Genomic DNA, 18,192 nt, shown 5'->3' with positions numbered 1-18,192 from the left:
TTTTTGGTACATCTTTTGATCATTGTTTGCATAACTTAGCTCTTGTTTTGCAGAGATGTGAAGATAAAAATCTAGTCCTAAACTGGGAGAAGTGTCATTTCATGGTTCAAGAAGGGATCGTGCTAGGCCATAGAGTGTCATCTAAAGGAATTGAGGTGGATCGAGCTAAAATTGCAACCATAGAGAAACTACCACCTCCAAAGAATGTGAAGGGAATCAGAAGTTTTCTGGGACATGCGGGATTTTATAGAAGATTTATCAAGGATTTTTCTAAACTCTCTAAACCTTTATGTAATCTTCTTAAGAAAAATTCTGCATTTGACTTTGATGTTGTTTGTTTGCAGGCCTTTAATGCACTCAAGAAGAAGCTAATTTTAGCACCAATTGTGATTGTGCCTGATTGGAGTCAACCTTTTGAAGTTATGTACGATGCAAGTGACTATGCAATTGGAGCAGTGTTGGGGCAAAGGCAAGACAAGCTGTTTAGAGCCATCTATTATGCAAGCCGGATATTGAATGAAGCTCAATTGAATTATACGACAACTGAGAAGGAGATACTTGCTGTGGTGTTTGCTTGTGACAAATTTCAGTCTTACCTCATTGGTACAAAGGTGATAGTGTTCACTGATCATGCAGCACTCCGCTATTTGTTTGGCAAGAAGGATGCTAAGCCAAGGCTAATTCGTTGGATCCTCCTTATTCAAGAATTTGACTTGGAGATTCGAGACAAGAAAGGAAGTGAAAATTTAGTGGCTGACCATCTCTCTCGGTTAGAGTAAGAGGAAGAAAGACCAGATTCAGTAGTCCAAGAGGCATTCCCTGATGAGCAGTTGTTTGCATGTGAGATCAAGCTTCCGTGGTATGCTGATATTGTTAACTATCTAGCTTGTAAAGTTTTACCACCTGATCTTACTTACCATCAATGTAAGAAATTTTTGCATGATGTGAATTATTATCTTTGGGATGAGCCTTTGTTGTTCAAAAGATGCCCTGATCAAATCATTAGAAGATGTGTGTCAAAAGAAGAGATGCAAGACATCCTCCATCATTGCCATTCATCATCATATGGAGGACACTTTGGAGCCACCCGTACAGCAGCTAAGGTACTTCAAAGCGGGTTCTATTGGCCTTCTATTTTTCGTGATAGTTACACTTTGGTGAAAACTTGTGACCGGTGCCAACGTATGAGAAATATTTCAAGGCGTCATGAGTTACCACTGAAAGGTATCTTAGAAGTTGAGTTGTTTGATGTTTAGGGAATAGATTTTATGGGGCCTTTTCCTCCTTTTTTTGGTTTTGCTTATATCTTATTAGCAGTTGACTATGTGTCAAAATGGGTGGAAGCAATTACTACAACAACAAATGATGAAAAGGTAGTGCTCAAATTTCTGCACAAGAACATATTCACAAGATTTGGCACTCCATGAGCTATTATTAGTGATGAAGGGACTCCCTTTTGCAACAAGTTGTTTGATAATCTTCTTTCTAAATATGGTGTGAAGCACAAGATAGCACTTGCTTACCATCCTCAAACTAATGGTCAAGCTGAAATTTCAAATAGAGAGATCAAGAACATCCTTGAGAAGACCGTCAAAATCAATAGAAAGGATTGGGCGAAGAAGCTTGATTATGCTTTGTGGGCATACCGTACAGCCTTTAAAACACCTATCGGGATGTCTCCATACCGATTAGTGTTTGGAAAGGCATGTCATCTTCCTGTAGAGTTGGAGCATAGAGCGTATTGGGCTGTAAAAAAGTTTAATTTTGATTTGAAGGCAGCAAGTGAAAAGCGACTTCTTCAATTGAATGAGATGGAAGAGTTCCGGAATGATGTATATGAAAATGCAAAGATCTATAAAGAAAGGACGAAGAAGTGGCATGAAAAACAGATTCTTAGGCGAGAGTTTGCTCCAGGATAACAAGTTTTACTCTTCAATTCACGACTCAAACTCTTCCCAGGAAAGTTAAAATCAAGATGGACAGGTCCCTATACAATTCATGAAGTTTTCTCTTTTGGAGCAGTAGATTTGAAGGACAAGACAGGGAATATTTTCAGAGTTCATGGTCAGAGATTAAAGCACCACTATGGAGAGCAAATGGAGAGGAACTATGCATTTATTCCTCTTGGAGATCCTAATTGATGATGATTGAAAAGTCTGGCTGTAGACTTTAAAACAAGCGCTTATGGGAGGCAACCCATAGATCTATCTTTCATTCTTTCATTTATTTTATTATCTTTATTTATTTAAGTTTTAATAAATTGATTTTTGATGCAGGTTTATTTAACATGAATAAAGAGCTGAAAAATTCTAATCTACGGAAGATTCACCATGAAACCAGGGAAGTTCCGTTATTTCTTCAATCCTTTTTACTTTTGCATTACAATGAGGACATTGTTTAGTTTAAGTTTGGGGGTGTAAACTCCTATAATAATTTGATCCTCTTGTTTTCTAAGTCTTGGGTTGTTGATGGGTTGTTTGATTCTCTTACCAAGCATGCATGGGAGTAAGATTGAATTCTCTATGACTCTGAAATTTGTGATTGAAGATGGTTTTGAGAAAAATTTTCAAAAATTTCTTTTATGTCAAGTGAAGTTTTGTGGGTACTTTGGTTTAAATCTTTGACCTTGAACACAATTGAGCATATAATCGTTTTTCTCTTATTCCATTTTGCTTATAAAGAGAAGAAGTTGAATTAATTGAAAGAGGGAGGTTCGATTTTGCTTTGCTCTAGAATCCGTTGATGGGTCCTTGAGGCGAAATCCTAGTTGAGCCCAAATATTAGAGAAATGATCTAGGCATTTCTTTGGCATAACCAAAAGGCTTTCCCAGCCGTCCTAAATGTCATGCCATCATTACATGGTGTGTTTCCATAGTCAACTCCCTTGAGCCTTCATAAGCCTTTATTTATTCTTTGAACTACATAAACCATGCCAGCTTTAAGCCTGAAAAACAATGAATCTACCTTTGATAGTTTGAGAAAATACTTTGGTGGAGAGTTACATTTAAAAGAGAAAATTGGTTTCATGATGAACCGTATTATGGTTGCTCTGTTTGATCAAAGAAGAAAAAGAAGAAGAAAGGGAGAGACTGAAAAAAAAAAAAAAGAAGAAGAAGAAGAAAAGAGAAAGAAAAAGAAAAAGAAAAAGAAAAAGAAAAAGAAGTCGCTAAGCGGAGTGTGAATTACCTCATATTTTGTTAAGGGAATTGTTGTTATTACATCAGTGATTACAGCAATAATAATGCCACAAGTATGAGCATATTGCCAAGAAAGAGCTATGATTTGAATCATATGGGTATCTCTTTCAATGTTCTTTCCACTAAGTATTTTCCTAGTTTGCTTTGATTTTCCATATCCAGTTCTTTCTTAACCCTCACCTTGTGGCCTATCATTACAACCTTAATAAAGACCTTTTGATCTCTGATTTTGGTGTTGACTACATTAGTGGAGAGGATTTCTGAAAATTGGACTTATGGGGTTAAGTTTTAAGAGAATTCTTCTGATTTTGGTTGCTCTACTTTTATCTGAGTTTGCAGGTGGTTTGAGGTTAAATTGACTATATCACACACACACTCAAGGTCTTCGGTTTAGGTTGAAGTAAACGCCTAACTCTTGCTTGACAAATTGCAAAATTTTTGATTGATTTTCTTGCTATCTTTGATATTAAAAGAGTAAAATACTAGTGATGAAATCTAAATTCATAAAAGCTTGGTGAGTGATGATACTTTTCTTTGGGGTCGAGTTGATATTGCCTAAACTATCATTTGCCTTTCTTTTTGTTTGAGGACAAACAAACTTGTAAGTTTGGGGGTATTTGATGACTTATAAAATTTCGTATTACAGATTTTGCAAGATCGCTCGAGCGGAGGCTTTTGGCCGCTCGAGCGAATTCAGGCAGATTCAAACGCTCGACTTCCGCTCGACAGGGGTTGCTGGAAAACAAGGTTCGCTCGAGCAGAGCCATTGGCTGCTCGAGCGAAATCAGGCAGAGTCGAATGCTCGATGTGCACTCGACACCCCGCTCGAGCGAGCATCGTATTTTGACAGATTTAGGGTCTTCAGCCGTCAGATGATATAAAAGAGATTTTTCACTCTATGGCCGTACTTTTTGACTGGAGAATACTTTTTGGGATAGAAAAACATAGCTAGAGGGATTCATATCATCTGTTTTGGAGAGGGAATTCCAATTATTGCACGTACGTTGGAATCATACACGAGCACGGACGGGAGAAAAGCGTTGAATCGTTCCCTTGAGCTTGTGAAGACGAGTTGCGGCTGCAAGGAGGATTTTTCAGTGTTTATTTTCTTCCAATCTTCTCAGAACAATTATGGTGAATTCGTTTATGTTGAATTCCATTTCTAGCATGAGCTAAATTTTCTTCATTCTAGGAAAACGATATAACCTATTTCCGAACTATGCTTGATTGTCTATGCTAATTTAATGCAATTTTCTCTTTGTTTATCTGATTTATTCTGTGTTTATTGCTTCTAATTAACTGGCCATTGATTAGATGATTTTTAATCTTGTGATTTGCTATTGAAAGAGGGAATCATAGGGTAGATCTTGAATATTTCAGCATAGGTAAGTATAGAGATTGAAAGACTTGTATGAACCTATGTAGTAATTAAATCACTGATCTTATTGCTTTCTTGATTATTAAATTTGCATATTCTTGTGTGAATTGATAAACAAGAGTCATTTCCAATTGACTATCGAAAGAGGCTTTTGGATGAATTAGAGATTTGCTAATAGATAAAAGAGAATTAAATTAAGTTAGCTGGATGAGAAAAGCATAGTGAAGAATTAGGTGAAATCGATTTCCTAGAAGTTTTATTCCCCATTAAGTTAATCTTCGAACGTCAGTTTTATTTCCTTTGCATATTTCTCTTTGAGTCGATTTTAGTTTAAATTGCAACTACAAAAATCTTAGTGATTCCTCTAGATAAAATCAAGTTTAGTATAATTTTGGTATTTGGTAAAAGTAAGATACCAATCCTTGAGGACGATTCTCTTCTTATTACTTTACTATAAAACTAAAATACTGTGCACTTGCAGTTTTGCACCGGTCAATAACCAAACTGTTCACAAAAGGTACCTAATTCTTTTGTAGCAAATTTCTTTTCTTTTTCCATTTGCTTTTTTAATCTTATATCATTACACATAATCAGACCAGTTCTATTAATAGAAGATATTATATCTCCATATGTAAGATTAATAAATCAACAGTACCATCTGATTTTATTAAAGATTCTCGTACCTTTTGGGTGAAGTAATATGGAAGTCCGGCTATGAACTTTTCCTTCCAGTATGGTTGTTGTCAATCATCTCTGATCATAACTTTAGTTAAAAAGACATCTTTATACCATCTAAAATCAGATAATCTAGGACATCTTAAATTGATTAATAAATCACTAGTTCTTTCTTTAAACTGGAAAGGGTCACCTACAAAATGTTTTGTTAATATAAATATTAGAGTATTAACAGCATCTTCTATAGGTTGACCATCTTCAGTCTTAATCTCTTGTAGATTTTCATGATGCTTATAGGCACTTAATATATAATAGATATATTATTATTTATTGCTATTTTATTTTATTGTTGTTTTGTTCTGTTTATGTTTAATTTTGTGATGACCTGCTTTTACGTGTATTTTTACTGAAGTGTTGTTTTTAATTTAATTAATATATTTGTTTATTTATTTTAAATTAATGTATTTTAATTGGTTTTTATTTATTTGATGCGGTGTTTATTTTATTTAGTCGTTTTACAGCTTTTAATCTCGTTTTCGGCGGATCTATTTTGTTTTCCGGAGTGAGGATTGGACCTCATTTCTTCCCTCCATCTTTTCTTTTCCCTTTTTCTTTTTTCTCTTTTTCTCTTTTCTTTCTTTTTTTTTTCTTTTTTCTTTTTCTCTTTTTCCCATCCCCTCCCGCACGATACCCCCCCGTTCGTCTCTCTCTCTCTCTCTCTCTCCTCTCCCTCACGGCCGGAAGCTTAAACCTCCCAGAACCACCGTCGCCGGCCACCGTGCGGCACACCACCCCCACCAAAATCTTCCCCTCCCTTTGGTGAACCACCCCACAAATTCCACCACCAACGGAGCCGCCTTTTAGCCGGAAAAAGCCCATCAAGCTACACGGATTTTGCACCGATCTGCCGCCGTCGCTCCACCTCCGGCCACCACCTTTTCACCACTTTATCACCGACTCCATTCCATCCTAACCCACCCATTCCCGGCCTCTAACAGCCACCGGAACAGCTCCCACGAGATAGTTTCCGTTTTGGGCATTTTGGCCCTTCCTCCACCGTTTCCGCCGCCACCCACGACCAAACTCCACTTCCACTAACTTCATAAACATCCTTAGACCCTTGCCCATCAATCCTGAGCCTTGGTTTGTCCCCGTTCAAAAGTGGGTATTTTACAACCCACGACCACAGTGAAATTTCACTGTTACGTTGCTTTCCTTCCGCCGTTTGCAACGCTGCGAGCTTTCTAAAAATACTATATAGCACTGTAAGTATTTTCCAAACCCTACTTTTAGATTTAAATATATTTTGCTCATTCAATAATTATTTGTTGTTGATTGGCCGATTCCAGACTGAGTCCGAGGAGTTCGAGGGTCGGATGGATTTAGGACGGAGTGCTTGGTTTTGGTTGTTTGTGATTGCTTGATTATTTGATCCATGAGGCGTGAGTTGCATATTGTGTTTATGTGTATTTTGTTTTAATCGAGAAAATCCCGTTTTATTGGTGTAAATAGTTTTTGGGTGCGTGTGTCTCATGAGCCCAAGCTGGGATGGGTTATTATCTCGGTGGAGCTCCTCTGGTCACTCGGGAGTGGATAATACTGAGTGACATCCCCTGGATTGTCGCAGGGCGATGACCGGATCGCACGATACGGTAACGCTGTCGTGACGACTCCGTGGTCCCTAGAGTGGCGGGGACTAGAGGATGGCCTAGCCAGGTATGCACGGGGCGCGAGTCTGGGCATCGCTAGTTTAGGTGTCACATGCGTAGTCGTTACCTACGGTGTGACATAGAGCCAGAGTGTGCAGATGATCCCTAGGGGAGATCATGGTGCATGCATAACCGGATTGTTTTTATGGTTTTCGGATGTGGGCCATTTTCTGGGAAAATGGCGATGTGATGACCCACTTTTGCGTGTGTTTTCACTGAAAGGTTGTTTTTATTTTAATTAATATTAGTTTATTTATTTTAATTTATTGCACTTTAAAATTGGTTTTTATTTTATTTGATGTTGTGTTTTATTTATTTTAGTCGTTTTATGGTTTTTAATCTCGTTTCGGCGGATTTCTTTTGTTTTCCCGGAGTGAGGATTAGACCTCATCTCTTTCCTACATCTCTTTTTCCCTTTTTTCCTTTTTCCTTTTTCCTCTTTTCTTTTTCTTCTTTCTTTTTCTTTTTCTTTTTTTTCTTTCTTTTCTTTTCCTTCTTCTACCTTCCTCCTCGCGTCGACCCCGTCTCTCTCTCTCTCTCTCTCTCTCTCTCTCTCTCTCTCTCTCTCTCTCTCTCTCTCTCTTTCCTCTCCCACGCCGTTGCAGCCCAACCCCTCGACCCACCGCCGTCTAGCCGCCGTGCGGCACACCGCCCCCACCGTTTGAACCCCCTCCCTCCGGCGCACCTCCCCACCAAACCTCAGCCCCATCCGGCCAGCCGTTTGGCCGGAAAACGCCATCAAAGCCCACGATTTTTGCCTCGATCCGCCGCCGTCACTCCACCTCCGGCCACCATTTCTTCACCACTTCATCACCGGTCCCTTGCCGTCCTAACCCACCCATTTTCGGCCTCCAATAGTCACCGGAACAACTCCCACGAGCTAGCTTTTCATTTTGGAAAATCCGGCCATCAACCTCCGTTTCCGCCGCCACCCACGGCCAACCACCACTTCCAATAGCTTCATAATCATCCTTAGACCATTCCCTATCAATCCCAAGCCCTGGTTTGTCCCCGTTCAAAAGTGGGTATTTTACAACCCACGGCCACAGTGAATTTTCACTGTTACGTTGCTTTTTCTCCGCCATTTGCAATGCCGCAAGCTTTCTAAAAATACCATATAGCGATGTAAGTATTTTCCAAACCCTATTTTTAGATTTAAATATATATTGCTCGTTCAATAATTTTATCTGCTGGTTGGTTGATTCCGGATTGAGTCCGAGCAGTTCGGGGGTCGGATGGATGGAGGACGGAGTTGCTTATTTTATTGAATTATGTTGGTTGATTATTTTTGTGCATTGATATGGCATTTACATGGTGCATGCACGTGTGTTTTTGTTTAACTGTGAAAAGCCTGTTTATTGGCGTAAGTGGACTTACGGGTGCGTGTGTATCACGACCCCAAGTCGAGATGGGGTATTATCTCGGTGGAGCTCCTCTGGTCACTCGGGAGCGGAATAAACTGAGTGATGTCCCCTGGGTTTTCGCTGGGCGACGACGGGAGTGGGGGCTAGGGGGTGCTTGGCTACGAACACGCCGGGCGCGGAACCGGGCATCGCTCTACGCACCGACTCCGTGGCCCTTCACTGGCGAGGGCTAGAGGATGCTTGGCTAAGAACACGCGGGGTGTGGAACTGGGCATCGCTCGTTAGGTGTCACATGCGTGGTGGTACTCTGCGGTGTGGCACTGGAGCCAGGGTGTGCGAATGACCCCTAGGGGAGGTCATGGTGCATACGGATAAAATGGATAATGGTTTGAGATGAATAGAGGCCAAATGTGACTTTTGGCGTGATATTTGGAAAGGATGTGTTTTTGGGCCAAATGGGTTTTTTTTGGCGTGTGTAGAAAAATATGTTTTGATGGGTTTTGCGCATTGGCATCACTTCATGCATATTGTTTGAGTTCTATATGCTTTTATCTAGTGGTGTTTGGATTTTACTTACCTGCGGCGCCATTTTTGGTTTCGTAGATTTTGATGCAGGATTCGAGGAGGTGGAGGAGGCTGAGCCCGAGGATGCGGCTCCGCCGGAGTTTTGAGTTGAAGTTGTGCTTTATAGCTGTTTTTAAAACTATATTCATGTTTTGTAATATTTTATTTATGTATGTTTTAAACAGCTTGTATTATATTAAGAAAATTCTGGTACTTAGTTATATGTCTTTCATTTTCCGCTACGTGTTCCTTCGTGCACATTTGTTGCTTTCGCACACACTTGGCACTCGTCGATAGGGTGGTGACCCGGGTTGTCACCATCCGAACGTCTCGATTTTCCCGTGTCCGTGCGTGGGGATTTGGGGGCGTCACAGGCGAGGTTTGGTTTTCGAGGCTTCTGATCCATTTTCTGGGAAAATGGTGGTTTGGGCCATTATCTGGGATAATGGCGAGGATGTGTTGAGGCTTTTGATCCATTTTCTGGGAAAATGGTGGTTTGGGCCATTATCTGGGATAATGGCGAGGCTTGGTTTTAAGGATATGTTTTTGTGGGCCAAATGGGTTTTTGGCATGCGTGGAAATTATGGTTTTATGGCGCATGTGCATTGGTTTTTCTTTCATGTATATTGTTTGAGTTTTATATGTTTCTATCTAGTGGTGTTTGGAGTTTACTTACCTGCGGCACCATTTTTGGTATCGTAGATTTTGGTGCAGAGATCGAGGATGAGGAGGAAGAGGCTGAGCCCGAGGATGCGGCTCCGCCGGGATGCTGATGTTACATTTTGTATTTGTTTTAAAACTATACTTGCATTTTGTAATGTTTATTCATGTATGTTTTGAACAGCTTTGTATTAAACAAGAAAAATTGTGGTACTTAGTTATTGACTTGCTTTTCGCTGCGTATTTCTCGTGCACATTCGTCGCTTATACACACACTTGGCACACGTCGATAGGGTGATGACCCATGATGTCATCATCCGGAAGTCTCGATTTCCCCGTGTTTGTGCGTGGGGATTTGGGGGCGTCACAGGTGGTATCAGAGCGGTTTGGCTCTGGGTAAAACCACATGTCCTGTAGGTAGTACCAGGATGTTTTTAAGGTTGTGTTTTAAAAATTATGTTAAGTAAAGTTGTTATTTGATTTGTTTTGATTTGTTTTATTTGTTTGAGCTTGGTTGCTTGTTTTTATTTATTTAGTTATGGTTTTGCAAGCTGGTTTCTTTTTGTTTCTTGTTATGTGGTGTTGGTCTTTGGTTTTTGTTTTTGTTTGTTGTTGGTTTTATTTGTTTTTTTTTTCTTAAAGGGGGTCAAAGGTTGTGGTGGCAGGAAAAAAAAGTGGTGAGACCAAGGAAATCCACTCAGGAGCCATGGGACAATACATCAAGAGATGACTCCATAGCCCAAGCAATACGGCAGATGATGGAGTTTATGCAACAGAAGTTTAGGCCACAGCAGACAGGGCCTTGGCCACAACCAGGAGGACCTTGGCCACAACAAGGGGGTCCCTGGCCGCCACAAGGAGGGCCTTGTCCGCAACAAGGAGGACTTTGGCCGCAACCAAGAGGTCCTTGGCCACATCAGGGAGGGCCTTGGCTATACCTGGGAGGATCTAGTAGCATGGTGCAAGCCGGATGCACCTATGAGTGCTTTCTGGCGCATATGACTCCACACTTCACTAGAGAAGAGGATCCACTTCAAGCTGGAAAGTGGATCAAGGACTTGGAAAGAACTTTTGAGGTGTGAGGTTGCACTGAGGCTCAACAAGTACTTTTGAGGTGGGAGGACATGTGCCTGTTTGCGGAGTTTGTAATAGAGCCCATGTGGGTGAGTGCCCTTCTGGTGGGCTCGATGTTATAATTGTGTCCAGCAGGGTCACTTTGCCCGAGAGTGTCCAAGACCAATTCAAGGAAGCCGTGGAGGTAGACGCGGTGGAAGAGCAAATCCAAGGCAAGCAGTGCAAGCCCGGGTTTATGCTGTCACACCCGGAGATGTGGATGATGAGGCACCAGTGACCCATGATGCTGGAGTAATTACAGGTATGGATTAATTTAATTTAATTTAATTTTATGTTGGATTTAATTTTTGGTGTATTTGGTTTCTCCTTTGTTTTTGGATTTCATGGGTTAATGTGTTTGGTTCAGGGAGAGTCCGTTTGTATGAGTTTTATGCTTGCACTTTGTTTGATTCAGGTGCTTCACAGTCATTTGTATCTTCCACATTTGTGCGGATGTGTAATTTGGTCACGAAACTTTTGCCAAAGTCATTGGTAGTGGCTTTACCCGATGGTGAAATGGTGTGGTGCTCCAAGGTTGCGTTGGGATGCCCGTTAAATTTTGATGGAAGGTTCTTGGATGCTGATTTGGTGGTGTTTAAGCTGTTGGGTTTTGATATCATTCTCGGGATGGATTGGCTATACCGATATTCTGCGAGTATTAATTGCAGAAGTTGGATAATTACCTTTCAGCTTCCAGATGGTGATTGTCTGGAATTTGCAGGGAGTAAGTTAAAAGAAAAGCCAGTAATTATATCTGCAATTCAAGCAAGAAGAGAGATTGCATGGGGAGCGGATGCATTCTTAGTCCAGATGGTGTCCACGCCGTCTGAGAAGAAGTCTTTGGTAGACATTCCAGTTGTGGAAGAATTCCCCGATGTGTTTGTGGATGACTTGCCTGGACTACCCCCTGTTCGAGAAATGGAGTTTGTTATAGACTTAGAACTTGGAGCGGCTCCTGTACATAAAGCTCCTTATCGCATGGCACCGGCTGAATTAAAAGAGTTGAAGACTCAATTGCAAGAGCTGGTAGCTAAGGGATTTATTCAGCCTAGTACTTCGCCGTGGGGTGCGCCAGTGTTGTTCGTTAAAAAGAAAGATGGAACCCTCCGTATGTGCATCAATTATCGGGAATTAAATAAGGTGACCATTAAAAATAAATATCCTCTCCCGCGGATAGATGATTTATTTGATCAGCTTCAAGGAGTAGCCGTGTTCTCGAAGATTGATTTGAGGTCGAGATACTACCAGCTGAGGATCAGAGACAAGGATGTGCCCAAAACTGCTTTCAGGTTGAGATATGGGCATTATGAATTTAAGGTGATGCCGTTTGGGCTAGCTAATGCCCCTGTTGCTTTTATGGATTTAATGAATCGAGTATTTCGACCTTATCTGGATTCCTTTGTGGTAGTATTCATTGATGATATTCTGATATATTCCCAAGATGTCGAAGGGCATGTGTATCATTTTCGTCTGGTACTTGAGAAATTGAGAGAACACAAGTTATACGCCAAGCTCAGCAAGTGTGAATTCTGGTTGGAGGAAGTCAGATTTCTTGGGCATGTGATTTCCCGAGACGGAGTGGCTGTTGATCCTAGTAAGGTGGAAGCCATTTTGTCATGGTAGCGTCTGACTACAGTGCGCGAGATCTGGAGTTTCTTGGGACTTGCCGGATATTACTGAAGATTTGTGGAGGGATTTGCTTGCCTATCCGGACCTCTCACAGCTTTGACTCGGAAGAATGCAGAATTTGTTTGGTCAGATAAGTGTGAGAGAAGCTTCCAAGAATTGAAGAACAGGTTGACGACGGCACCAGTGTTAGCGCTTCCAGAACCGCATAAGCCATTCATAGTCTTCAGCAATGCGTCTAAATTCGGTTTGAGTTGTGTTCTTATGCAGGAAGGACGGGTTGTTGCCTATGCATCTCGTCAGCTAAAGGACCATGAGAAGAATTATCCGACGCACGATTTGGAATTGGCTGCGATTGTTTTTGCTCTCAAGATCTGGCGGCACTTTTTGTACGGGGAAGCTTGTGAAGTATACACCGATCACAAGAGCCTGAAGCACTTTTTTTCCTGGAAAAATCTGAACATAAGGCAAAGGCGATGGCTGGAGTTAATCAGTGACTACCAGTGTGAGATCAAGTATCATCCAGGGAAGGCAAATATAGTTGCTGATGCTTTGAGCCGAAAATCGCACTTGGAAGATGAAGCCGAGCCGTCAGAATTGGATTCTTTGCTTTGTGGGATGATATGGCTCCATATTGAAAGTTCACAGCAAGAAGAGATTTTATCTTCAGTCCTTGATATTCGGGTAACTGATTTTGAGGAATTGAAGACTCTTCAAAGGAAGGATCCGAAGCTGCTGAATATCAGAAAAAGAGTCAGAAAATCTCGAGGGCCGTTGTACTATAGTATGGATAAAGATGGAATACTTCGGTTCCAAGATCACAGAGTGGTCCCCAAGGATTCAGAATTCAAGGAGCGGATCATGGCAGAAGCTCATGCGGCCCCTTATTCAGTTCATCTCGGCAGTACGAAGATGTACCGGGACTTGAAGAAAAATTATTGGTGGCATGGAATGAAGAGGGATGTTGCCTTATATGTTGAGAAATGTCACACATGCCGTCAAGTGAAGGCCGAGCATCAAAGACCCGCTGGTATGCTCCAACCCCTCCCTATTCCTGAGTGGAAGTGAGATGACATCATGATGGACTTTGTAGTGGGTTTGCCGAGAACGCCTAGTGGGAAAAATTCTGTTTGGGTGATTGTTGACCGGTTAACGAAGAGTGCTCATTTCTTGCCTGTTAATAACACCGATTCCTTGGGTAAGTTGATATGCTTGTACGTGAAAGAAATAGTGCGGCTACACGGCATACCAAAGAGTATAGTGTCTGATCGAGACCCAAGGTTCACGTCTCAGTTCTGGAAGAGTTTGCAGGCAGCATTGGGTACTAATTTGAAGTTTAGTACTGCATATCACCCACAGACAGACGGCCAATCAGAGCGCACCATTCAGACCCTTGAAGACATGTTGCGAGTGTGTTTCATGGAATTTCAAGGGAGTTGGGAAAACCATTTGCCGCTCATAGAGTTTGCATATAATAACAGTTCTATGCGACCATTCAGATGGCTCCCTATGAAGCTCTTTACGGGAGGAAGTGCAGATCGCCCTTGTGTCGGGATGAAGTAGGGGAGAGTAAGGTTATTGGACCTGAAATAATTCAAGAGATGCAAAGCCAAGTTTGGATCATCAGGGATAAAATGGCGGTAGCTCAGAATCGTCAGAAAAGCTACGCTGATACCAGGAGGAGAGAGTTATCTTTTGAAGAAGGTGATTGGGTTTATCTCAAAGTCTCTCCCATGAGAGGATGGTAAGAAGAGGAAACTGGATCCAAGGTATGTCGACCCTTTTCAGATTCTAGAGAAGGTAGGGTCCGTCGCCTATAGAGTTGCTTTGCCAGAATATTTTGGGGATATTCATGATGTCTTCCATGTATCGTCCTTGAAGAAGAGCTTTGGACAACAAGGGCCACGCTTTGTCGACCTAGAAAGTATTTAGTTGCAACCGGATCTCACTTATGAGGTTGTTCCATCGCAGATCATGGATTGGAAGGAGCAACAGTTGAGGTCCAAGATGATACATTTGGTTAAGGTAGCATGGGGAGATCCGTTAGCTCAAGACTTCTCTTGGGAGCGAGTAGCGGACATGAGGGAACAATACCCATACTTGTTTGAGTAAAGACGGTACATTTCTTAATCTTGGTCACAGATGGTTTATGTGATTTTATGTGGCTTGTTTTAAGTTGGTGGTTGATCTTGCAAATTTCGAGGACGAAATTTGTTTTGAGGGGAGGAGGATGTGATGACCCACTTTTATGTGTATTTTCACTGAAGTGTTGTTTTTAATTTAATTAATATATTGGTTTATTTATTTTAAATTAATGTATTTTAATTGGTTTTTATTTATTTGATGCGGTGTTTATTTTATTTAGTCGTTTTACGGTTTTTAATCTCGTTTTCGGCGGATCTGTTTTGTTTTCCTGAGTGAGGATTGGACCTCATTTCTTCCCTCCATCTTTTATTTTCCCTTTTTCCTTTTTCTCTTTTCTTTCTTTTTCTCTTTTTTCTTTTTTCTTTTTTCTTTTTCTCTTCCTTTTTCCCCTCCCCTCCCGCGCGTTACCCCCCCGTTCGTCTCTCTCTCTCTCCTCTCCCTCACTGCCGGAAGCTTCAACCTCCCAGAACCACTGCCGCCAGCCACCATGCGGCACACCACCCCCACCAAAATCTTCCCCTCCCTCCGGTGAACCACCCCACAAAATTTCACCACCAACGGAGCCGCCGTTTAGCTGGAAAAAGCCCATCAACCTATACGGATTTTGCTTCGATCTGCCGCCGTCGCTCCACCTCCGGCCACCACCTCTTCACCACTTCATCACCGACTCCTTGCTGTCCTAACCCACACATTTCTGGCCTCTAACAGCCACCGGAACAGCTCCCACGAGCTAGTTTCCGTTTTGGGCATTTCGGCCCTTCCTCCACCGTTTCCGCCGCCACCCACGGCCAAACTCCACTTCCACTAGCTTCATAAACATCCTTAGACCCTTCCCCATCAATCCCGAGACTTGGTTTGTCTTTGTTCAAAAGTGGGTATTTTACAACCCACGGCCACAGTGAAATTTCACTATTATGTTGCTTTCCTTCCGCCGTTTGCAACGCCGCGAGTTTCTAAAAATACCATATAGCACTGTAAGTATTTTCCAAACCCCACTTTTAGATTTAAATATATTTTGCTCATTCAATAATTATTTGTTGTTGGTTGGCTGATTCCGGACTGAGTTCGAGGAGTTCGAGGGTCGGATGGATTGAGGACGAAGTGCTTGGTTTTGGTTGTTTGTGATTGCTTGATTATTTGAGCCATGAGGCGTGAGTTGCATATTGTGTTTATGTGCATTTTGTTTTAATCAAGAAAATCCCGTATTACTGGCGTAAATGGTTTTTGGGTGCGTGTGTCTCACGAGCCCAAGCCGGGATGAGTTATTATCTCGGTGAAACTCCTCTGGTCACTCAGGGGTGGATAATACTGAGTGACATCCCCTGGGTTGTTGCAGGGCGACGACCAGATAGCACGATACGGTAATGCTGTCGTGACGACTCCGTGGTCCCTAGAGTGGCGGGGACTAGAGGATGGCCTGGCCAGGTGCGAGTTTGGGCATCGCTCGTTTAGGTGTCACATGCGTAGTCGTTACCTGTGGTGTGGCATAGAGCCAGGGTGTGCGGATGATCCCTAGGGGAGATCATGGTGCATGCATAACCGGATTGTTTTTATGGTTTTCGGATGTGGGCCATTTTCTGGAAAAACGACGAGGTTTGTTTTTCGAGGCTTCTGATCCATTTTCTGGAAAAATGGTGGTTTGGGCCATTATCTGGGATAATGGCGAGGATGTGTTGAGGCTTTTGATCCATTTTCTGGGAAAATGGTGGTTTGGGCCATTATATGGGATAATGGCGAGGCTTGGTTTTAAGGATATATTTTTGTGGGCCAAATAGGTTTTTGGCGTGCGTGGAAATTATTGTTTTATGGTGCATGTGCATTGGTTTTTCTTTCATGCATATTGTTTGAGTTTTATATGTTTCTATCTAGTGGTGTTTGGAGTTTACTTACCTGCGGCACCATTTTTGGTACCGTAGATTTTGGTGCAAAGATCGAGGCTGAGGAGGAGGAGGCTGAGCCCGAGGATGCGGCTCCGCCGAGATGCTAATGTTACGTTTTGTATTTCTTTTAAAACTATATTTGCATTTTGTAATATTTATTCATGTATGTTTTGAACAGCTTTGTATTAAACAAGAAAAATTGTGGTACTTAGTTATTGACTTGCTTTTCGCTGCGTATTTCTCATGCACATTCGTCGCTTATACACACACTTGGCACACGTCGATAGGGTGATGACCCGTGATGTCATCATCCAGACATCTCGATTTTCCCGTGTTCATGCGTGGGGATTTGGGGGCGTCACAAATTTCATGATGAATTATTACGCACATAATATTGGTTTTCGTGATCGCTATGAATTAATTGTTTAGAATATAATTTGAGACTTGAATTAAATAATTTACCAGAAAGGATAAAACGTCTTAAGGAAAAACAATTATTAATGAAACTAGATTATTGCTCAATGATGGAAAGATATCACGTATACAGAAGTAGGCAAGCTGCAATAGAAGAATTAGAAGATCACTGTAACTTCTTAAGATCTGAAATTAAAAGTTTAAAAAATCACCTAAGTATCCTTGCTTTAAAAAAAAAAAAGAGTAAAAATTCGTTGGTATAGAATGTTATCAACAGTAACCTACATAAAAGAAATAGAGTATATTGAGAATCTATATAATATATTATACTATATTATATAGTTATTATATATAGATAACATACTATATAATACTTATACTATATTATAGACTATAATATAGATAATATATTATATAATACTTATACTATATTATCTAATAACTATATTACTTTAATATAGTTATTAGATATACTACATTAAAGTATATTATACTAGGATAATATACAATTTTTCCTATATAATATATTATAATATACTTGTTATAACTATAATATATAATATACTTATTATATTAGAGTTATAATATAATATATATTTTATATTATTAGTTAATATAAAGTTATAATATATATATAGTACGTTCTTATATAATACTTATGTTATATATATTATAATTGGTACAAATTATATATTAATTAATATTGTATAATTTATAATTTAATATATAAATATATTATGAGGAATATACTAAATTCTAATATGTAAATAATAATATTTACGTTCGAACCTTCATGTGAAACGTTCGGACGTTATAATAAATTCGGAGGGAAATTTCCCGTTGAAACCAAATTTGCACAGTACGTTCTAACATACTATATAAACATTCGAATGTTATTGACGAATACGTAGGATGGAGAATCATACGTGCAAACGTACTGTATAATTGCTAGGTGGGATAATTATACGTTCGAACGTTACTGCTTAAATGTTCGCATGAACGTCCGAACGTTAATTGCATAACAAGCAGAATATAAAACTTTCAAGCATGGGAAAGCAGATTCATTTCTACTTTCCTCCGTGAGTATTCGTTTCAGAGATAGAGAGAGTTTTAGAGAGAGGGAGTTGAGAAGTGGAAAGGTTTGGAGAGACAGAGAGAGTTTTAGAGAGAGGAAGAGAAGAAGTGGAGGGTTATAGTGAGAGAGAGTTTGCAAAGGTATAGTTTTAAGCATTAAGGTAACAAAAATTTCTCATTTTTTATTTGTAATTTACATGATAATTATCAATGTTTTGTTTCATATATATTTAACTAACTAGTATTGTGTATTTTTTGAAGGATCATTTGTTGTGAATTGTTGAAAAGTTGTGATTTTTGAAGAAGAATGTGATGACCCGCTTTTGAGTGTATTTTCACTGAAATAATTGTTTTTATTTTAATTAATATATCAGTTATTTATTTTAATTTATT

This window comes from Carya illinoinensis, chromosome 7 (genome assembly GCF_018687715.1).
Source record: "Carya illinoinensis cultivar Pawnee chromosome 7, C.illinoinensisPawnee_v1, whole genome shotgun sequence".
NCBI classification, from domain to species: Eukaryota; Viridiplantae; Streptophyta; class Magnoliopsida; order Fagales; family Juglandaceae; genus Carya; species Carya illinoinensis.
Note: the sequence above shows the minus strand (reverse complement) of the source record.